Source organism: Panthera tigris, chromosome D1, assembly GCF_018350195.1.
Source record: "Panthera tigris isolate Pti1 chromosome D1, P.tigris_Pti1_mat1.1, whole genome shotgun sequence".
Taxonomy (NCBI): domain Eukaryota; kingdom Metazoa; phylum Chordata; class Mammalia; order Carnivora; family Felidae; genus Panthera; species Panthera tigris.
This window is the reverse complement of record NC_056669.1, coordinates 91,549,528-91,574,299: the sequence shown is the minus strand read 5'-3', so window position 1 is coordinate 91,574,299 and position 24,772 is coordinate 91,549,528. Positions and strand designations below refer to the sequence as shown.

At 36.6% G+C, this 24,772-nt stretch overlaps 1 pseudogene; it reads right to left on the bottom strand.

Annotated features, from left to right (window-relative positions):
• Nucleotides 1–11,130: 11,130 nt before the first annotated feature.
• LOC102949000 overlaps nucleotides 11,131–24,772 on the bottom strand; it is a 31,160-nt pseudogene continuing 17,518 nt past the window's right edge.

Sequence of the window (24,772 nt, the reverse complement as noted above, 5' to 3'; positions counted from 1 at the left end):
GAGTTCCATATCTGGCTCTCTGCTGTCAGTGCAGAGATCCTCTTTCCCCCTCTCTCTCGGCCCCACCCCCACTAACATTCTCTCTCAAAAATAAATAGTTAAAAATATATATTTTAAAAGGGGGCCCATCTCTTATTAAAATAGTATTAAATAATATAATTAAATAATATATAAATAAATATAATTAATATATAAAATAAATATAATTAAATAATTAAAAATTATTAAATAATTAAAAATTATTAAACATATTAAATAATATGTTATTAAAATAAAATATACAAAAATAAAAGAATTTCAAATTCTTGTTCAAAAGATATGAGATTCAAGAAGTCTCTGTTACTAGAAATTATTAGGATTTTTATGGCTTTGGTGATCTAGAATATTAGCTATCAGCAAGCATTTCTAATTACCTCTATATAGGATTAAATGAATACAAATCTCACTATAAAGCTCTACTAATTACTACATAAGCTTCCTTGTTGTATTTGCCACTCAGTTTCTCAAGAACCATTAGCTATCAAATCCAGTGATTAAACAAGAAACATCTAAATAGCCAATATCTCTAACAGGTATTACAGCAGCCTTAAAAACCTGAGGTTTATTGATTTTGCTCAAATATGATGGCTATCGGAAGCTTCATTAATTCTTGAAAGGCCAGGGGAAAAAATGTATTATTGCTTTAGGTACACAAGAGCTGAAAGTGTTCAAATACCAGTGAGCTTCAGAATATATATCAAGATAAAAATCAATGTCTTTCAGGTTAATCTTCATTATACATTTACAGTGGTGAGTGGTTTTCTAAGTGTGCCCCAAACCTTCCAATTCAGACTAAAAAGCGTTACTTTCGGTCTGGTCAACTCTCTCATAAGAGTTAAATTACACAGTGTATTGAATTTAGCTCTGAAATGAGAACACCAAAATTGATTAGAGGGTTGCCTTATCAGGAAAGATTAAAGGGAATACATATTTATAGCTCAGCTGAAGGGGGAATAGGTTAATTTGTACACATATTTGAATAGAGCAAATGTCAAAGTAAAAGAGGAATTATTTATTTTGGTATGAGGTATTAGACAGCTGAGAGTGTTGAGATGAAATATAGAAAAAGGGATATTTGGTGAAATTTGAACTGTAAGATATACACAGTCTTTGTAGGAAAGTAGTAAAACTAGAATGGACTGACTTAGTTCTAAGACATGTGTTAAACTTTACTCAATGAGTGGTGGAAACTGGATGTTTTATGCTTTCACTGCTACTGTTTTTACAACAATTTTGTGTGTATATATGCGTGGAGAGGTGGAGGTCTTTGAATAATCTCTGAGGATCTGTTCATTTTAGATTTTAAGTAAGATGCATCCACCAAAAAAAATAACATTAAGTACTATATGGGTGGTCTATGATATGTCATTTGAATTGTAATAAAACCACATTAATTAAGCTGTATTAAATACTTCAGTGTAAAGAATTCCAATATTTGGATTCAAATGAATTTCACTCCGCATTCCTTAAAAGAGAAAAAAACAGACAAAAAATAATGACACAACAGCAAACAACAACAGCAATAATGACAACAATAGAAAAAATTATTTTAATTCCCTTATGCACAGGAGAGAACTAAGAGTGTGAAATATGAATTAATTGCACCTTCATTAGACTCAGTTCATGGCCCTACCACAGAATAAGCCACGCTGCACTCTGTGTAGGTCTTGTGTTAAAAATAACTTTTGGGATGGGGTGCCTGGGTGGTTCAGTCAGTTCGGTCTGCCTCTTGATTTTGGCTCAGGTCATGATCTCAGGATCATGAAATCAAGCCCTGCCCTGGGTGTGGGGCCTGCTTAAGTTTTTCTGCCTCACTCTCTCTCTCCCCACTCATGCTCTCTAGAGTGTTCACTGTAAAAAAATTTTTAAAAATAATAAAAATAGCAAAAATAACTTTTTATATAATGCAGTCTAAATACAACCTATGGGTTGTATCTGGTACTTGACTGAAGAAAGAGAGATCTCTTTCTATGATGGAAGAATGGAGGATATATTGGTCATTCAGACATGCGTAAGGAATTCGCTAGGGTGATTTTGGTCTCTAGAGAATAATGCCCTAAGTATTGACTTCACGACTTAAATCCTGTATGAGATGCAACTCCACTCTATTCAAATTAGCTCATTTGATTCTCACACCATTATGCAGACACTTTCATTGACTCTTAGGAAAAGGAAATGAATAAATACAGAACTAATGTAACTTGCCCAAGACCAAATTAGGAATCCAGGAAGTGGCAGAGACCTACCTTATCCAACAAACTGAAATATATCTGATGTTCAAGTCTGTGCTTTCCCCCGCCGCCCCAGCCTATGCTCTTATCCACTTTCCTGCAGTTCAACATTGTGATTTTCAAACTATACTGTGCATCAATATCATCTACAGGCAGTGGTATAAATCACTTCCCAGCTCTGGACCCAGCGATGTTACATTTGCATCTTGAAATTGACTGTGGTGGGAGTATTTATACCACAGAAATAGACAAATACTATAAATCAGGGTCTTTCTTCTTTTCTTAAAGAAAGATTTCTGGGGCCCACCACAAAGTTTCTGACTCAATAGGTCTTAAATTGGTTCCAATAATTTGCATTTCTCCGAATTTTTCAGGTGATGTTGTTGCTGATGATCTGGGACCAAATTTTGAGAACCGCTAATACAATTAATTTTTTAATCCATATATTGATAGGTTTATTAAAAAGGCCAAATAATATATTAAGGCACTATGAATTCATAAAATCATATTTATCTTGGTTTTTAATTGAATACTGAATGATGTTAATTTAATCTTTCACCACATTTTAGGAGACTACAGACAGACAACGTTAAAAAGTAAAAGGGAAAAATATAAACTTTCATTAATGGTATGGGGAAAAATAAACTATAGCTTTATTAGGTGATTAGGTTGAAATATATATATTTTTTATTTTATTAGGTGATATATACAGTCTTTTTTTAATGTAATGATTTTTATGAATTTAAATTGGACTAAGCATTTACTTAATACTAGAACAAATTAACCTATATCTTTCTGTAGGCTGGAAAAAAAAAAGAGCAAGTTAGTACCTGAACTTACACACTATTTGCTAAGAGTTATAAGAGAAATAAAGTTAACATGTAATCTCAGAAGTTTTAATTACACTCTTGAGTTTTTCCATAAGCTTATTTGTTTCAATTTTTATTTTCCCAAATTTCAGTGATTCATTCTCATACAATATTCTCTTAAAAATTTTTTTAATGTTTATTATTTATCTTAGAGAGAGATACAGAGAATGATAGGGGGAGGGGCAGAGAGAGAGGGAGACACAGAATGTGAAGCAGGCTCCAGGCTCTGAGCTGTCAACACAGAGCCCATCTCAGGGCTAGAACCCACAAACCGTGAAATCATAACCTGAGCCAAAGTCAGATGCTCAACCAACCGAGCCACGCAGGCGCCCTCCCATACAATATTCTTAAGTATGTCCTTAAAATTATTTATCTCTGAATTACTTATCTCAAAATTTTTTATCTACACCAAAAGTCAAAAGAGGGGAAATCCAGTGGTGTGAAAAATAATAAAAAAATAATAATTAAATATAAAATAATTGAGTAAATTTATGAATATATTTAAAGAATCGTAATAATTTATAATGGTCATTAAAATTCTGGGTCAATTAGGGGTGTCTGTGTGGCTCAGTCAGCTAAGCACCTGACTTCGGCTCAGGTCATGACCTCATGGTTCATGGATTTAAGCCCTGCATCAGGCTCTGTGCTGACAGCTCAGAGTCTGGGGCCTGCTTTGGATTCTGTCTCTCGCTCTCTTTCTGCCCCTCCCCACTCATGTTCTGTCTCTCAAAAATGAATAAATTCTACAAAACATTTTGAAAAAAAAAATTCTGCGTCAATTTTTTTGTTTTTACTATCACTCAATCCTTTATGAAATAACAATGTATTGAACACAATTTGGAAGCACCTTAATTTAAGTAACTTTTTTAAAAAAGATTTTTTTATTTTTAATCTCTGCATGCAATGTGAGGCTCAAACGTACAACCCCAAGATCAAGAGTCGCATGTTCCATTGACTGAGCCAGCCAAGAGCTCCTAAATGAGTGACTTTTTAAGAAAACATTTGCAAATTATAAAATTTATAAAATGAAACTTACATTAAATTAAAAATTATACATAGAAACTCTATTGGGCATTGTCAGCTAGGTTAAGATGTACACAGGATGCTTGGTTCTCTAGATAGATAGATCGATAGATGATAGATAATAGATAGACAGGTAGGTAGATGAGAGATGATTGATAGATGATAGGTAGGTAGGTAAATTATAGAGATAGATAGATACATAGATAGATGATAGATGATAGATAGATAAAAATAGATAAATAGATGACAGATGATAGAGTGATATAAAGATAAAGATAGAGGGGCCTGGGTGGCTCAGTCCTTTGAGTGTCCAACTTCAGATCATGATCTCTAGGTTTGTGAGTTTGAGTTCCACATCAGGCTTGCTACGGTCAGCATGGAGCCTGCTTTGGGTCCTCTGTCTCCCTCTCTCTCTGCCCCTCCTCTGCTCACATTCTCTGTCTCAAAAATGAATAAACATTTATTTTTTTAAAAAAGAGATACAGATGTATAAGTATAGGTATAGACAAAGATATAGATGAAGGCATAAATACAAGTACAGATATAGATACATCTATACCTATATCTATATACTTATACCTACACACACATCACATATATAATATGAGGGGGGAGGTAGAGAGTGTGTGTGTGTGAGAGACAGAGTGTGTATATCTTTAACAACCAAAATATTTAGGAAAAACTTTTTTGATCCTGTCTTCTGGGCATGAGGGCTACCACACTGCCAAACTCCAGGGTGGGGACACTGTACTCTCAAGCAGTACCCAGGGTACTGGCAAACATGTGGCCTTGCCATGTATTTTTGAATGAGATGCAATTATTGGAACTGCTCCTAGAAGATCGTTTGTAATTGTTAAAACTGCATGTGTGTCAAATACATTTTCAGTGTTAAATTTAGCTCTGTCATTCTCAGAGGCATAAAATGCTGCACACCATACCCTTGTCACAGATACACGCTTATGGTTACATAATGGATAGACCATATATATCCTTGTGACTACAAGGATTAGATCATCGGGATGTTGGAACTATGGTCTAGGCTGGGATTTGCACAGCCATACTGCCTACTTGTTTTCTTCTTGATTAGTAAGTTTTACAGAATTTGTTTTTTAGGGGTTGCTAAGTGAATTGTTCCTTTTAAAAACAGTGCATCTTCAGGGAACTTGATGAAATGTTTCAAGAATTCATGGTAAAATCATATATAATACTTATTTGAGGTTCACCAATCACCTGCACTGAAAGGCATTATAAAACAGTTAAGCTTCTTTTGGTGATAAGAGATAAATAAAATATCTTAGCTCTCGGTTCCAAATGCACAACATGATATGAGCTGGAAAGGAAGGCAGACTCATTGCTTTCTTGCTCCAAATCTCTTCGTTGCTGGCTGCTGTGAAAGAAGTATGTTTTGAGCAGGCAGAAATTGACAGGAATACATAAGCTGTTTTGGCAAACATATTTGCATTTGGCCTTTTCCAGCTGATGCACCAAGAGGATGAAAGCCCCAAATAAATTAACAATCTTTTTTTTTTATTTCCCACCTTAAAGTCAATGAAAATATAGGGCAAATTGAAAAAAGATTCAAAAATGAAAAGAAACAATGAGAAAAAGGGATATCTAGGAGAATGAAGAAAACATTAAAGCAAATTAATTTCCACCTGATATGCTGGAAAAATAATTTAACCCTTGTTTATTCAATGCTTACTATATGCTGGGCATTGAGCTGACAATTCAAATACACAGTTCTTGTTCTAATGAAGAGTCTAAGTCACATTAACAAGCACTTATAATGTTATGAATCCTGTATTAATTGTATGAACAAAAAACTAGAAGCACATAGAACCCAGTTAGTCCCTACTCTCCTCTGCTTTGCTGTGTATCTTTCATTGAGCAAGACATTTCTTTCTTTTTTTTTTCCTAGTTTTTAATGTTTATTGAGGATTCCTGTCCAAATTTGTCTATATCATGATGATTACAAACTTTCAACTCTATGGCTCCTTCTAGTGCATTTTGGAAGGGGAAAAAAATCTCATAATCTCAAAATCCATAATAAAACAATGTTGGAAACTGCCATGAAACACAAAAAAGTGAAAAACACATCTTTTCTTTTTAATCTTTTTTTAAAAATGTTTATTTTTGTGGGAAATAGAGCGTGAGTAAGGGAAGGGCAGAGAGAGAGAGAGAGAGAGAGAGAGAGAGACAGAATCTGAAGCAGGCTCCAGCCTCTGAGCTGTCAGCACAGAGCCCGAGGCGGTCTTGAAGCCACAAGTCACGAGATCATGACCTGAGCCGAAGTTGGATGCTGAAGCGACTAAGCCACCCAGATGCCTCAAAACACATCTTTTCTAAGAGTCACAGAACTATGAATTCAGGAAGTACACAAAAAAGTACAAATGAAGCCAACTTATCAAATTCTATGCTTTAAATGTATAGCTTTTTGTGTTGATCACACCTCATTTGAGTGGTTTAAAAAAACAAAAGAATCATGCCAAAGAAAATCATTGTTCTGGCTTAATTCTGAGTTAAGAATATTAACAATAATCTGCCCACAAGGCATGTGGTCTGCTATAAACAATAGATGATTTTATATATACATTTAAAAACCAAATACATAATATATTTCTGATTCAGAAGTAATCTTAAACATTTTTAAGTAGCAGAAACATACATAACAGTTACAAGTGGAAATAATACGGGCAAAGTGCCCTGTGTTTTTATCCCAGAGACACAGCACAGCAGTCTCAGTTTCTTAAGAAAACATCAAAAAATGTTGTTTTTTATATTAACAGTATGTTTTGGGGAGTGGGGAAAGGATAACTGCTTTCCCTTTGGTTTAAAATACTCAACAGTTTAAGGGTGTCTGGATGGCTCAGTTGGTTAAGCATCTGACTCCTGATTTTGGCTCAGGTTATGGTCTCATGATTCGTCGGATCAAGCCCCACGTAGGAGTCCACACTGACAGCTGGGAGCCTGCTTGGGATTTTCTCTCTCCTCTCTCTCTCTCTCTCTCTCAATAAATAAAGTAAAACATTAACAAATAAAATACTCAACAGCTTGAAGTCAGGAAACTGAGAAGGTAGCCGCCTCCCAAGAGAATCCCAAGAGAAGGGAGAGCCAACATGGAAACACAGCTGTTTTCCATTTCACCCCTGCCATGATGGTGGCAGCTCAGGCTCCCACTTCAATTTCAGAAGGGTAAACATTTGGTAGTATGAATGACCTTTTATTTTTATTAACTGGAATGAATAGTGATTGCTGTAATGCTTTTCCAATTTCAAACATAAGAACCTCTGTACCCCAACCCACGAAGCCTCAGGCCTTGTTGAGGGTCTGAGGATAACACCTGTAACCCACCAGCTTGTGTGTTCTGTAAGCAGGAAGCATGGGAGGTGTGGAGCAGCCTTCCATCCAGCTGTCAGTATACTATGGAGTTGATCATGGTTCCCTTCCCACCATTAATTATAATCACAGCATGGGGCACCTGGGTGGCTCAATCGGTTGAGCACCCAACTCTTGATTTCGGCTCATGTCGTGATCTCATGAACAGTGAGATCAAGCCTTACATTGGGCTCTGTGCTGACAGCAGGGAGCGCGCTTACGACTCTCTCTTTCCCTCTCTCTCTACTCCTCCCTTACGCCTGCATGCTCACTCTCAAAAATAAATAAAAATAAAAAATTATAATCACAGATGTACCTCTTTTCCTGGTATTATAATCTCATTGAGGCTTTTCATTAATACTTTATTCTTCTGAACACATTTGGGGTACAGCATATTGTCCTCCAGTTGGGGGGGGCGGGTAGAAAATTGCAGGCCAGAAGCCAGAAGACAACACATACTCTCCCGTTTTTCAGGTACTCAGGCTTGTCCTGCATGAAATTGCAGGTGAACCCAACCCTCTGTGTCTTCAGGCAGACTTCTCCCAATGAAACTATCTGACACCATAGGCCTCCTGTGGCTATTCCATTGTCTCCATCTTCCCAGTCCTGGTTGCAGTTCTGGACCAGGAGGTAATCACAGCATCTGGGCCCAACATTGTCACAACAATGGTATGGATTCCCTTCAGGAGGCAGGCACCCCCGACCCTTAGGGGGAGCAGCCACTTCAGGGGTGTGCATTCCATCAGAAGATACCTTTTTTCCAGAACTTTCCAGGGACATTTCCCTCTTGTCTGTCTTTGGTCTTCTTTCTGACTGTGAGATTCCCGGCCTCCTTTGTGGTGATAGGAACGTTCTTATTTTGATTGGGGTAAGCATATTCACAGAGCTGCTTACGTGCATCTAATTTCCGGCCTTTGGTGCTCAGCTTTTGCTGTTGGCACCAGGCCCACAGGATGTCTCCACGAAGCAGGTTGGCTGGTGGAACTTCAGAAAGTACTGAAGGAATCAGTACCTTCTTCCAAAGTCTTACTCCTCCATTGCCTTGTGCTGTATTTTCTGAACAGGAAGCTTTATCTTCCACAGATCTTTTTTGTTTGGTCCTATTCACTGAGATTCTTTGTAACTTTAGTTTACTAGAAGCCTGCTATTTTTCTTTGGCTTCTCCTGACACAGGTTGGGATTTGCAAGTCAGATATTCTTCCCCTGACTTCTTCATGGAGTTTTTTATGCCCTTTGCTCTCTCCATATCCAAAGAGAAGTCAAGGGTGACAAAAAAAAAAAAAATTCTTACTTCTGAAATGTGAGCAACACATTTCTTATCCCTGTCCAACTGAATGATGACTAGAAGACAATGTAAAGCTCCCTCCATCTCTCAGTTTAGTGGAGTGAGAAACTTATCTCTGTTCTGTACTCTAAGGAAGATATACAGAATAGAATCATCAAATTAAGCACCCACAGTGGTCAGCAAGAAAATAAATAGAATGGGTATACATCTGTGGGATATTCTAGGAACTCTGTTCAAATGGAGAATGTATGTTCCTTCGGAATGCATTCAAACTAAACAACAATGACAACAAAAAGAACTCCTACAGTCAAGAAGTGAGAGATAAACATGTACCAAAACAAAGAAGCAAAAAAGGACAGTTATTAACTAAGTCTCACATGAATCTTACAGAATAATGTAGGAAGAGACACAACTGACTGAATAGTCAAAAAAGGTGTCAGAGAGGACATGGATCTTTGTTCAGCTTTGACAGATTAGTATTTAGAAGGTTCTAGAGGAACAGGGGATATTTTGATGTGAAAACCATGACTGATAATGTGCACTAACTCAGAGATTGGAATATTCAGGGTTTTTTTCAGACGAGTTTGAGTAGATTGGACAAGAAGGCCCAGAAAAAGCAGCTTGCAATGAGTTAAAAATATCGATTACGTTGAGATTTTATTGAAACTATCAATATAAACTTTAAATTATTAGGAAATGTTGAGGAGGTAGGAGCTGGAAGTAATGTAGTTTTGTAAAAGTGACAGCTTGGATATAAAAATGTATTATTTGTCCAGACATTCTCTTTATATTAAATTAAATATTGAATTAACCATATTTAAAAAAATCAAAGCCAGTTAGAGAGATTTAGTGTTTATTATTCTGTACATGGCTATTACAGGCACAAGAGGGCTTGAGCTACAGTAGAAAATTATTTAGCATGGCTTGAAGAAAGTTCTGCCTCAAAGAAAGGAGCTGGAGTAGAAATAGTTGGAGCTGATTTTAGATCTCCAAATATATGACTTTTGTCCTTTAACATGAAAATACATATTATATATGCATAGGCTATATTTCTTCCATGTATAATGGGGATTTCCAACTTCTAAAATTAAAAGTTAGAAATGGGCCATAGATGTGCATTTAAAAAGGTAGAATTATGTACAGTAATACTGACATATAAAATTTCTTCCACTAAAATGATCTCTTGTTAAAGGCTTTGTGAAAGAGATTATAAAGATGCACTTAGAAATCTTTGTTAAAGGAAAAACTAAAAATTCACAAATAACTTTCTTGGTCATATTTCAAATCTTAGTTTGTCAAAAGAACTTATTCAGCAAATTGGCCTCCAACCCTGAAAGAGCTGCCAAACTCACCATATATAATCTATATGAAAGAAAATTATATTTTTAAAAATTACATTCCTCCTTTTCTATTCCAGGCTCGGAAGTGAAAGTATAAATAGTCTCACATATACTGATTTATTCAGATCCAGATGTGGTTTTCTTTCCAACCTGATCGACGCTGTCCACGATTAAATGAAAAACAAATAAATTATATTAATTAGGAATGAAAACTAATTGAAGGGATACACGAGAATCTAAAAATGTAATATCAGGAGCAAATACTCGCAGAGGTTCAATTTAATTGAAGACTTAAAAGCCAAGCAATGAATCTATTCTGAGTGTTGGCTGCTCTGCTCGATCTCTACCGTTACCACCTGGTCCACGCATCAGTTTAGCATCCTCACCTGGACTATGCAGATAGCTCCCTAATGGTCTGAAGGCTGCCTTCCTTGTTCTTCTATGATCCATCTCCTACACAGCTGCCTCTCGGTGCTCCCGCCACAGGAACTTCTTTCCGTTACTGAAACATGTGAATCTCCTTTGGGTGAAGGGCCTGCTGTTCCTCTGCTGGGGGGCTCTGCTACCTGCTCATAGCCTCGGTTGCTTTTTGTCATCTGGTCTCTGCTCATAGATCACCACCTCTGCAAGTCACATTTGCATACTTAAATTGCTCCTAACCCAACTCACACTCACATTGTTCATAATCTTCATAAGACTTATTTTTTTTTTTTTCGTAGACTCATTTTTATTCAGGGGGAAAAAAAAACAAAAAACAGAAAAGTTTTCCAACCACACACAGGAGGGGTGAGGGGAGGGGGAGGTGTCTGTGCATCCAGCCCCAGCCCCAGCCCCTAGCCCACGCGGTTTTGGCAGCAATAACGGATGTGGGGTAATGCCCCCTGCCAAATAAAAATGATGTATGTGCTGCATGGGAAGGAGACGGGTGGAAAACCAGTGGGGAGTAGTTGGGGAAAGGGACAGAGAGGTCAGCACTGGGAACATGGCAGGTGGGAGGCCATTTCATAACATTTCTTGTTGATCACACCACAGGAGACACCTTCTTTGCCCATCAGCACGACTGGCGTCTTGGCAGTCGTGGTGATAGTGGCTCTGAAAGTGAGAGCTCCACCAGCCCTTCCGGTAGGAAGATCCGCGGTAAATTCCCCGTTCTGCAGCAGCGAGTCCTGGATAACAATATTTTTGGCCCCCAAGTGTCAGCTCATTCACGAAGAAAACTTGACCTGTCTTTTCCATCTAGGACACCAACCTCAGCTGGCATGATGCTGATCACGGTTTTCCCTGGGACTGCGGGCAGATAGAAGGCGAGTCCTTATAGCACACAATGGCCGCATCCTGGCAGGTGCCGGCTGCCCTGAGGTTGTGGGGGGAAGATGTTCCACCCGGTGGGGGCGCTGCTGCTGGGGCCGCGGGCTACAGGCAGCGGAGGCGGACCGCTTGGGGCACGCATCTCGGCTCTGCCAGCAGATGTAATTTTTTATGTCTATTTTCCCTTGAGTGAATTATAAGCTCCATGAGGGCAGGGTTTTCTCTGTATTATTTACTACTATGGTTCCAGGGTCTACAAAGGTACTGGCATGTAATAGACTCTCAACACTTTCCAAATAAAGGAACAAGCTTTTTCAGGACCATCTTAGAAAAGTGAGTATTTTTGTAAGATTTAAATAGTTCACTGATTCTGAATACTGTTAATCAAATTTTTAAATTTGGAAGATACAAAGCACAACTGGGGCTGTCTTTCATCACTTCTTTTGACCTTAGAGTGTGCAGAAGCATAAAAAAATATTAATAATGGTGATTATCATTAACACATTAAATGACTTAAACATAATTGCAGTGTTATGAATAGGTTTAAATAAGAATTAAATCATTTTTTCATGTTTTAAATATCTCTGTTAATAAAATCCTGGTAACTATGAAAAAAGTAAAATGCTCTCTTTCATTCTTTTTTTCTAATTTATGTTTGTATAATTAAATGTTACTTTCCTATTTGCATGCTAAGTTTTATTTGGGTGTAAAATATAGTGACCCTGCTTCATTTGATTACATATTTCCTACTTAACCTATTTTAGAAAATCCATTCTAAATGACTTAAGAATATCTAATACAATGAATGTAATTAATATTTATTTGGTAAGTCAAAGAAATCTTTTTCAGGCACTTCTGAGAGAAAATCTCTACTCTTTTTTTTTTTTTTATTAATGATCTGTATTGGACAATTTGTTAAAAAACAGAAAGTGAATAGATACTTTTAGGAAGGTCAACAAGAACAGAAGACATGTATTAAGGCTACAGGGGATATAAAATATGTTTCTTTGAGTGAGACCTGGCAGTTTTAAATATTTGTATCCCCAAAACCCCAAACATTTATAGTCAAATGGATTATCTATGTGATGCTTGTAACTCTCTTCATTTTTCAAGTAGTTCACAATTTTAAACACTGTGATGAAATATTTCAAACACTAGCATTTTTAGAGCATAAAATGTAGAAATACAAATTATTTGTTGTGTCAGTGACTTTTCAATTTTCAAGACTGCAAATTCTCTCAAAGTTGGGGATGCTGGAACCTTGAGGATACTGTCCCTACTCAATATCAGCATATATTCCATGTGTGTTCAGTAGAACTCCCTCTGCTTGTTTTTAATAAAACCTTTAGACAATCTCTCAAATGTCTACTTTGCATTTCATATGCTTCCTCAACGTTAGCTCATTAATCTAGACTTTCTGACAAGTTATAGACAAGTGACTCTATTATTCCCAGTACAAAAATCCACAGTGAAAAATTAGCGTTAAGTTGCTTGCTATTGAAAGTTATAGAAACTATGATGATGTTAAATAATATTATGGATAATAAAGTTAGGGATGTAGACCAGATGCCATTTTTCCCTTTCCCCATCCTATACTAATATGATCAAAATGATCAAGATTTTACTTTCATAGGAACATTTCCTTTTACATGTAGAAAAGAAATGGAAAACTTTGAAAAGATAACTGAGCAAGTAGTTAAACAGGCATCCTTCTCTTCCTCTTTCCCATTCTCTCCCTCAAATCCTTTTTGCTTGTTTTTTTTTTCATCAGCTTATTGACACTTATCTTTTTGAGAATCAGTATAATAGGATTAATTTGATTAAGAGTTGATATTGACTATTCACTAAATATATGACCTCAAACAACTTAGTCATTTTTATTATTTTTAAGTAATCTCTACACCCAGAGTGGGGCTAGAACCTACAACCCCGAGATCACATGCTCCACTGACTGAGCTAGTCAGACACCCTTAATCTTTTGTGCTCCAGTTTATCATCTATAAAATGAGGACAACACTAGTTATCTCTTAATTAAATTCTAGTATAAATCAAATGGATTAACACATTCAAGTTTTCATAATCATGCCCAGCACATAGTGAGTGTTCAATAATTGCTAATAATTGAAGCTAGAAATAGTGGTATTGGTAGTAATAGTAGTAATAATAAGCAGTAATAATAAGTACTAGTAGTAGAAGTGGTGGATGCCTACTATGTTTAAGAATTGTGCTAGTTACTCTACGTATAGTGGCAAATCAAGCAAACAAGACAATTCTTGTGTCAGTCTAGATATTTTCTGGTAACCTGTCTTCAGTTTCCTTAATTCTCTCTTCAGCTGTGTCCCTTTGATTATCATATCCACTTAACTTGTTCTTAGCTTTCTATCTTGGATTTTCCAGTTACATGCTTTTAACTTTTTCCTCATAGATTGTCATTCTCTGCCAAAATTCTCCTTCTCATTGTTTGTTTTATTGAACATTTTAGTCACACTTGTTTTAATATTCCCACTTAATAACTCCAAACTGCTGGGCTAATTGTCATTAAGTACTGGAAAATTTTAATAAAATTTTATAAAGATTATTAGAAGTTCTATATCATGTTATCTTTCTCTAGAAGGGAAAAACTTCCAGTTTTTGAACTCCTCTAGGCCTGGCTTGTTTTATGAGGCCTTTCTATCTTAGCAGGTGTGATGCCCAATTTCTGTCTCTGCAGTCTAGTAGAACCACTAGAAAAGATTCATCTTTTCAGTCCCCTCTCCACATTTGGAACGAACAGATGCATCTAGAGGGAAAAAGGAGTTAAGTGCCATGCTCCTCTCTCTGTGTTTCCCTCCTACCTACCCTCTCAGATTTTGATTGTATGGAGAACCCTCAGACTCCTTAGAATAGTTAAGTTGTTAGTATTGGTCTGATACAATCTCACTCAACACATTCAGAAACATAAGTGATTTCTAAAAAAGTTGGTAAACTTCATATATTTTTAAATTTTATTTTTTTTAATTTACATCCAAATTAGTTAGCATATAGTGCAACAATGATTTCAGGAGTATATTCCTTAATGCCCCTTACCTATTTGGCTCTTCCCCCCCCTCCCATACCCCTCCAGTAACCCTCTGTTCTCCATATTTACGAGTCTCTTATGCTTTGTCCCCCTCCCTGTTTTTATATTATTTTTGTTTCCCTTCCCTTATGTTTGAACATCTGTTTTGTCTCTTAAACTCCTAGTATTAGTGAATTCATATGATATTTGTCTTTCTCTAATTTCACTGAGCATAATACCCTCTAGTTCCATCCACGTAGTTGCAAATGGCAAGATTTCTGAGTAATACTCCACTGTGTATATATATATATATATATATACCCACACCTTCTTTACCCATTCATCCATCGATGGACATTTGGGCTCTTTCCATACTTTGGTTATTGCTGATAGTGCTTCTATAAACATTGGGGTGCATGTGTCCTTTTGAAACAGCACACCTGTATCCTTTGGATAAATACCTAGTAATTCAATTGCTGGGTCACAGGGTAATTCTATTTTTAGTTTTTTTTTGAGGACCCTACATACTGTTTTCCAGAGTGGCTGCACCAGTTTACATTTCCAGGGAAACTTCATATTTTTAAGAATGAGAAAATTAAAATAGTAAAATTATTTCCACTAAAAGTGTCTGAGAATTCCTTATGTAAGAGTGAAACTTAGATTTACACAAAAACTGCCTTTATTATCAAAGATGGAGTGTATGAATTCAAATGAGTAAAGTATTTGAGACAGCTTATGACCAAGCCTATAATTATCCTCTTGGGTGAAATCAACTTTTTCAGTCTTAATTTCTCTATGAATTACGATTATTTGATAAATGAGAAAAACACTGTGCTCCCCAGAAGGAGGGTGCAATATAAAACAAAGCATCTATCTAAAGGATTGCTATATTGGGCAATATGAAAACTTATGGTGATACAAATGTAAAATGATTCTATATTATTGGTCTGTGCCACAAATTGTGATATGTAAAATCTCTGTGCCCTCAGTATGCAATCACGTTTTTCAGATCTAATGACTTTCTGTGCAATTTTAATTATTTAGGAGTCCTAATTAACTCAGTTATCCCTCCATTTCATATCTGTTTTAATTATATTTCTTTTCTTCTTTCATGGTTTGGAAAGGTAGTGGTCTTGTTCACTCCTTTCATCCTTCTTTTGGTTCTAGGTTCTCAGATACTGGTGCCATAAAGCAGAATTTTTGGCAAAGTGTCATTGTCAATATCCTTTGTGTAGCAGGCATTCAAAAGCTACTTCTGTCAGTGGGTACATGCACTGCTAAAACCCACTACATGATTCTCTGACTGGAGACATCTAGCTCAGCATGAACCTCTTTGCTAGCCTCTTACTTTGACTCTCATCATTTGATGCATATTCCACGCTTCTTACTCTGTCAGCTCACATCAAATGGATCAAGTGGGTTGAGGCAACAGCAAGGCGTATCGATTACAGCTATATTCTGCAATTGCACTTCACCCATACAAAATTTCACCCTTGTCACCTCCTGTTGGGAGAGGAGTATGTGTGCAGGTTGTTCACTGACATCCCTTCTTTACATCTGGCCATCTCTGTCTAAATCTTTTTGCTGCTAAATAAGCACAGGAAACAGGTTAGCACGTCTGCATTAGTGAATGTTCAAATTAACGACACCAGTTTCCCTTTTTTGCAAATACTTCCAATTCCTATCGGTGGCTCTTGGAAGCCTTCACACTTTGGCTTTAGGGTAAGGCATCTCCCATGGGGATCAGGAAGGAAAACACACAGCTCTCCATTTGGCACAAGTCCCACAGTTCTCCTTTTTTTTCCTTCTCCCCTGTCATTTGCTTATTCAGGTGGCCAAAAAGGGTGTGGAAAAATTAAGTTGATATCTAAGTATACCAAAGCCTGTTCAATCATTTTTTAGTAATTTCTTAAAAAGTTATGATCCCAATTCTTTGCAGCTTTCTTTAAAATACAGGTTGCAGGGCACCTGGGTGACTCAGTGGTTAAGTGTCCGACTCTTGATTTCGGCTCAGATCATGATCTCATGGTCATGAGATTGAGCCCTGCATCAGGCATAGAGCCTGCTTAAAATTCTCTCTCTTCCCTCCCTCTGTACCTTCCCTGCTCACTCACATGTGCTCTCTCCTTCTCTAAAACAAACAAATAAAATAAAATAACATAAAATAACATAAAATAAAATAAAATAAAATAAAATAAAATAAAATACAGGTTGTATTTACATACTCCTCAGCTTCTCAACTTTGTGTCTTATACATATTGGGCTGCCATCTTAGGCATGGCATCAGCGAGAATGGGGGTGTGTAGATTATATAGAAATTTATAGGCTAGTCTATGTACTTTGCCATTTAGAGTGAGACAGGAAGCCACCTGAGGTTGTGAGTAAAGATGCATCATGATTTGACTTCCTTTTAAAGGTTTTCCTTTTTAAATGGCTGCCATATTAGGAATAGACTACAGAGAAGCAAGAACAGAGCCAGAAGGGGCAGTAGGAGCTAATACAATAATCTTTACTCATCACTCTCATTTTGTCAAGGAGGAAAATGTGAGAAGCTCTGTAATAGGTCATGTCTCAGGTTCAGTTGGCCAAGATTGAGTTATTTGCTGACTCTCAAGCTGCAAGCACATCCAGGAAAGGAAGTATCATTTTCAGTGAGTATTATAGGGGATAGGCTCCTCTGGCCAGAAAAATGGGAGGAATGGCTGTTGATGGGGTAATCGATAATGTTTTTCATGGTGGACTAAGAGCATTAAAATGTTTTGAAGCTTTTAATGAGAATATTACATTGATAAAGTTTTATTTTAGAATAGCTTTTCTAAATACTTAGAAAATAAACCAAAGAAGAGGAAGACTAGAAGCATGGAATCTAATTAGATGCTATTTCCATAATCAAGATAAGACATGGTAGTCTATGATAGTGACCTGGGAATGATTGATGGTGAGAAGCGAGGGTAATGGAGAGGAGGCATCAATGGTGTGCTCAGACTAGATAGTGCTGCCATTCTTTGAAATCTATACTTTTTAAAAAAGGGGATTGCGTTTAGGAACAAAATTAGTTTATTTTTGGATATGCTGTGTTTAAGATGTGTTTGAAAAAATCTAAACAATTATGTACAGTAGACAGAGTCTGAATGATAGGAAATATATCAAAGCTCAAACTATATATTTTAAGATTACACACACATGATTATGTTCAAAGTATAAAGAAAACATTAATTCAGAAAAAAATGGGATTAGAGCAAGATGATCTTCTGAACATATACTTTTATTCTCTCCTGCTCTGCATACAATGAGATGAGAGTGAGAGAGAGAGAGAGAGATATAAATAGCAGATAGAAATTTAAAATAATAACATTTGAAGGAGAAATATTAACAATGGGCTTGAAATGTTTAGTCTCAGAATATAAAGAATATATACAATATAATCTTCAGAAGTAAAGTGAGAAGAAACCACAATGTCAAAACACGTGAGAGAAAATATTGCTGCAGAATTAGAATTCCAGGAGTCAATCTGAGAATTTCTCCTTGAGAGGAGAAAGTATAAAATTATTGTCTCTAAAACTAGAAAAGGGAATTTCCAATGAAAACAAGTATTATTGACAGGCTCCTGTGATCATGCATGCCAAATTTGTAGTTATAAATTTAAAGGGAGGCAAATCAGTTTCAGTCCTTATTTCTGGAAGTTAGGTGAAGTTTTGCATGTAATCACAGTTGGGATTTTGCCAAGTGAGAAACCCAGAGGAATAGTGGGTTATGTATCTTGATTATATTGAGCAAGAAATTATGGTGATGGATAAAGGAATATAAGTTGTGTACAAGAGTACATATCAGACCACAGATTGGGTATGCTGGTAAACACTTAAAAAAGTGATAAATTTAATGGATTGTACGATTCAGGGAAAGAAAAGAATTGTTGAAATGTATGCAAAGTCAGTGAGTTGAAATGTTAGAAGATTAGGGGCTCCTGGGTGGCTTAGTTGGTTAAGTGTCAGACTTTGGCTCAGGTCATGATGTCACGGTTTGCGAGTTCCAGACCCACGTCAGGCTCTGTGCTGACAGCTAGCTCAGAGCCCAGAGCCTGTCTTTGGATTCTGTGTCTCCCTCTCTCTCTGTCCCTCCCCTGCTCTCTCTCACTCTCTCTCAAAAAAAAATAAAACATAAAAAAATTTTTTTAAATGTTAGAAAGTTGTAGTAAGAGAGGATATTTTATTTATTAAAAAATTTTTAATGTTTATTCATTTTTGAGAGACCAGAGAGACAGAGCATGAATGGGGGAAGGGCAGAGAGAGAGACACAAACACAACCCAAAGCAGGATCCAGGTTCTGAGCTGTCAGCACAGAGCCCAATGTGGGCTCGAACTCCCAAACCGTGAAATCATGACCTGAGCTGAAGCCGGATGCTTAACCTACTGAGCCACCCAGGCACCCCAAGAGAGGATACTTTAAATCAAGATTTGAGATGTCATATATTTATTGGAAGTAAAAAAAAATCTAGAAATTACTATGAGATGAAGTGGATAGACAAGCAAGAGGAAAAATTTATATCAAATAAATTTTAAATAAGGATGACAAGATCTGAAAGCCCCAGTGACATGAACCTTCAACCTACTAAATGCTGAAGACCATATAATAAGCAACAATTACAGGTAAAGAGGAGAATGACTCAGGTGTTAATACTTAAGTGAATGATTTCTATTGAGTACAAAATTTCGAAATGTTATGTAGTATAGTCAGATAACGTGAATTTCAAAATAGTTGGGATTTAAGGGAGTGTTATGAATTACATGACTGTGTGTCCCCTTCAATTCTTCTGTTGAAGCCCTAACTCCGAGTGTGAAGGTATGTGGAGGCTGGGTCTTTAGAAGTTAATTGGGGTTAGATGAGGTCATGTGCAGGGTGCCCTCATGATGAGTTTAGTGCCCTATAAGAAGAGACATGAGAGTTCTCTCTCTCCTGTGCACAAAAAACAAAAACAAAAACAAAAACAAAAACAAAAAACGTAGTGTGAGCACGCAGTGAGATAGCATCTACCTGAAATCAAAGAAGAGAGCCCTCACCAAGAAATGGCACGTTCATCTTTGACCTCCAAGCCTTAAGAACTGTGAGAAGTACATGTCAGTTGTTTAAGTCACCTAGTCTGTGATGTTAAGCCATAGCAGCCCAAGCTTATTAAGACGGGGAGTGATGAGAACTCATTCGGAGCCAGGAATGAGAGCAAATAGAATACTCCTCCACCTTCAGCCCCAGCCCCATGGCAAGTATGTAGTGTGAGAGAAAGGAGTAGTCACCCTTAAGAGAGCTTCGGGGCTTTGTCACTCCAATTTACAGAGAGGTGTTGTGGGAACGAATGTTTGGAGTGGAGGCTTACAGTGTAGAAGATCTGTTTTAGACCACATGTATTAGAGGGCATGGGAGAAGGGCTCTAGGAGTTGGGGAAGTCTGAGATTAGGAGATGTACACAGGGGACAGAAATCCAGCTGACAGCTTAGAGAGTTGGGTCAGAACTGAGGTAAAGAAGTGTGACAAGAATATCTTCATTGTCTTTTAATTAAGCATGTGATTCTAATCACAATCTCCTGCAGACTGGCTTCAGTGGTGAGTCTTCTGGGGTTACAGGTGGCTCAAGCGCTGGTCATCTTGGAGGACATGTAGTTCTGTCAGCATCCCTCACACGCCACCGAGTGTGACGGCAGAGTTGGGAAATGGGTGGTTGCACCACAGCACGAGACCTCACTGGTGTCACATCACCCCTAGAACATCTGGAACTTTGGAGGCTGTCTCTAAATATATATTCGGGCTGATACTTTCACACTAGCATTCTGTATGTTTAGTGCTAATGACTGTCTTAAATATGTGTCCGGCTTTGGGGTTTTTTCCTAACGTGCCTATTAGTAAAGTGGTATTTGCTTTTGATAAAATTTTATATAAACCTAATTTTTCTCACAGCAGTTGTTTGAAACTCCTTTCAAATTTAAAATTATACATATATATATATATTTTTTTTTTGGGGGGTGCTATGTATAAATACTTCATGAGGACATTTGTATAAACATTTTGGTGACAAATACATGAACACAAATAGATGTACTAAAGATGTTATTTCATAAAAATCATGTGAAATATATGTAATAAGTAAAATAATATGAATTTGTGACATATAATAATAAGAAAAGCTAACATTTATTGAGCTCAAGGTATAAGCTAGGTGCAATCCTCAGACTCTTACCTGTGTTATCTGATGTCCATAATGACACTATAAAGTAAGTACCTTTATCAACTGCATTTTTACATGAGGACATGGAGGCACAAAGAGGTTAGAGAATTTACACAAGAACACTCACACATTATGGGGAGAAGTCAAGATTTAAACCTTGACCCCAGACCGAACGCTGAAACATACACATATATGCACACTTATATTCCCGTATACTTATATCATATATACGTGCATATATATTTATATATCACATATATAAATAAATTATATATTTACATATCATATATAAAAATAAATTATATATTTATCTGCTGCATATATAAATTAAGTAGGTCCCATGCCATTTGAAAGAATTGAAGCACCAGGACAGTTCAGGAAAGAGGTGATTACTGCCGAAAGAAAGGATGAGAAACAGGAGGAATTAACAAGCTAGAGTTGAGGTGAACTATGAATATAGAGTATGAAGATTTCAAGTAGACGTGCCGACACGCACACGCACAGAAAGTGCATATTTACAGAATGGCAAGTAGCTTCACTTTATTGAAGAGCTTGTGTGTATGCAAAAGAGGTTAACAGTCAACAGGAATGGAATGATAAATTGGGACAGCATTACTGAAGATTTGCATTATCTGCTCTTTTCCTGGCCTAATGTATAGTGGAGAAATGGAGATATCTGACCAGAGAAGTTTTGTTTTGATAATGGCCGTATTTTGGAAAGACTAATCTGGAAGAGGTTAATGATATCAATCAGCACAAGAATTGCTCAGTTCTAAAATCACCACAGGCATTTCTATAATAAATAATGAAAAAAAGGAGGAAGGATCTTTTCATACTTTGCTATAACTTAACCAGTAACTTCTGTAGCTTTAATTTTACAGCTATATGACCTTAGTTGGAAATTATTAACCTAACATTTCAAACCCTTAAAACTTCTGGCAAGAAGTTAAAGACAAAAATTAAACCTGAACTAACATTAAATTTTAATGTACTAAATAAATAAAATATTCTTAGAATGAATTCCTCAGTTCAATTTTTCCCATAATTTTCATTCTCTCTCTTTCTCTGTACTTCCATGAGGCTTATAATATGTGATAAATGTCACTTTTCTTGTATTCTAAAAGGAAAGAGGCAGAGATTAGAAAAATAACATGAAACTCAATATACCTGTTTCTTTCATCCTTTGTTTAAATAACTGTTTAACAGACCCAACATAATAAGACTAACAGCCACATTCTGCAAGGTGTTCTGCAAGGACACCTAATGATCTTTCCAACCAAAATTGGTCATCGATGGTTACAGTTACCCCTATATCCACCCACCATCTTTGAAAGTTTTTACTAAAACTTTTACGTTTTCTCATTTGAATGATTAACACATAAGAAATGAGATATTTCTACATTATTGACAAATCCCAAATAGAACAATAACTTTGTGATGCAAAGATTCATGACATTAATACTTTTATATAATATGTTCTATTATATTTTAGGTAACTCAACATCTTCTGAGAATATACTGACCTCAGAAAATGTATAATAATTTTCAAAATCTTTCATAGTTAAGAATTAATAACGGCTTGAAAAGTACTTGCAAGTAAAGTCACTTCCTTTTCTTGAAGGAAGATAAAAACCCATCACAGGTCAGCAGAACTGAATATTTCTTTTTCTCTCATTAGTGAGAAAGCTTTTATCTTTGGTCCATTTATTATCCACAAACTTCTTCAGATTGCTCCTGCAGTTTGAGCTATTTTTATAATGGAAATTACTCCCAGGAAGCTGTACCTTTATTTATTATTATTTTTTTTAGGAAGCTGTACCTTTAAAATAATCTTGACAAACCAAAATAATTTGCTTTGTAATACTCTATTATTAGATAAGCACAGAGCATAACAGAAAAACTTGAAGAATTTGTAGAAAAACAAATAAAAGTGGCAGATCTTGGCCAGACAACTGAACCATATACACTCTCTCATTCACTTCTCTATTTGGGATGAAAGCAACATGACATTCATTGTGCCTAACGTTGCTGTGGTTAAACATGCAATTTGAAAGTAAGAACACATTATAAATAGGGCTAAACAAAACCCCCCTCCTTCATGTAGGAGGGGTAATTAGGCATATGCCGCAGACAACTCTGAAAGCCCCAAAGAGGGATTTCCTTCCCAGTAATCTAAAATTGTCAAATATATTTTTAAATGAAATGTTTTCCTGCGTTCTTTGTTTTAAAATTCAGAAAGTTGTTTGCATATATCAAGCCCAAATATCTAAATGTGTTGAAAATGATCTTTGCAGTATCTAAAAACATTTGTTTTTTAAAGCAAGCAGAACATGTATTTAAAATCAATCAGTTATTTCTCTTTTTTTTTTGGTCTTTTTCTAGATATAAAAATTAAATTAGTGTCTTCCCCATTCCATAACCTTCAGCTGGAGCAGGGCATTTCTATACCAGTGTCAGGACTCTTTTTGGCACGAAGTAACTGTGTGGTTTTAATAGTGAAGCCTAAGTTTTTTGCCTGTTTTTCTGAACTATTTCATAACCTCTTATGAGAGGAATTCATAAATTCTTTACAGCCTGCAGAGATATTTGATGTTGCCAATACTCGGGAAGTGCATTAGACATTTAGTTACCCGGGGTTAAGATTTCCTGCAAAACTGGCGAGTCAACTAAGACCCAATCTCTATGGAGATTCACCAGCCATCATCCAATCTCCTTTTTCTTTCCTTCCCCACCACCCCCCACCCAAACTACATGCCTTATTCTCGAAGAGACTCTTGACTCTTGCTCCAGACTTAACTCAATGATGCTGCTGTAATAATCTTAATGCACTTGTCTTGAAATATTTTCTCCCACAGTAGATTACGGACAATAAGTCAGAAGAATTGATGGGAAGCTAAATTTAGTCCTAAAGATCCTAGGCAGGGGAGGTGAAGTGGGTGACAATGTGACCAAAGGTACCAAAAAGCAGAGACTCTACCACAGCAGGTCCTCACTCCCCTCGCCTCTCACAGGGTCACTACATGACACTCCGTTTAGTCACTTGTGTTTCTCGCAAGTGAGAAGTCATTAAGAAAAAAAGCTAAATTTGGTTCCATATATTATGTTTAAAGAGCCATGGCTGTGTGTCAAATATTAGATGAGTATCTCTGAGGAGGGAAATGGGCTACTTTTTTCTTTCAAACTGCCTGGCTTAAATGTGTTTTAAAGGAACTGCTGTCCTGGTAAAAGCGCGTCTCCCAAAGACAGAAACGGAAAGCAGAGTTTGGGTTGAGGACACCACGTATTCAAAACTGAGATTGGAATGATTTATCACTAACTGTGCTAAGCAACCAGTCGATGCTTCCACTTGGAAAACGGTTTTAGTACATATTGATGTCATTTGGTGGTCACAACTCTGTAAATCGTTATGTCCGGATTTTACACACAAGGAAACTGAAGATCACAGAGGTGAAGGGAATCATCCCAAGTCACAGAGCTGATAGATGTCAGAACGTGACCATAGACACATTGTCATAAAAGTACATTTGTTACAGCTTCCTTCAAAACCTGCCACTTCCCATTTTCCCAGATATTATACATATCAGTATGAATATCTGTCATATTATAGACTAGATAAAATTCAGCAATTTGATGAAAGTCACGGCTTACTACAGCAAATCATGTTATTCTTTTGAATTCTAAAATGAAATTGAAAATACTTTCCCATGGGAAAAACAATCTGCACTATCCCGAGTTTCCAATTCTTACCGGAGAAGCCTTCATTTAAAAGTCCTAGTGCCCCAACTAAGGTAGTACAAGAGGGGCTTTTGCTGGTTTCCAGGAATATAAAAAACTGTTGCACTCCTTCCTTTTTCAAATGGCTTCAATGTCATGGTATATCCCCACAAGGAAAGCATAGCAGAACAATACAACTAAGTGGTTAGGAGTATTCTAGAACCAGATTCTCTAGGTACACATCCAGGCTTTCATTCCCTTAGGTTTGTGTCCTTGAGCAAATTACTTCCTCGCTCAGTGCCTCCTATTTTCTTCTGCAAATGGGGATAATAATATT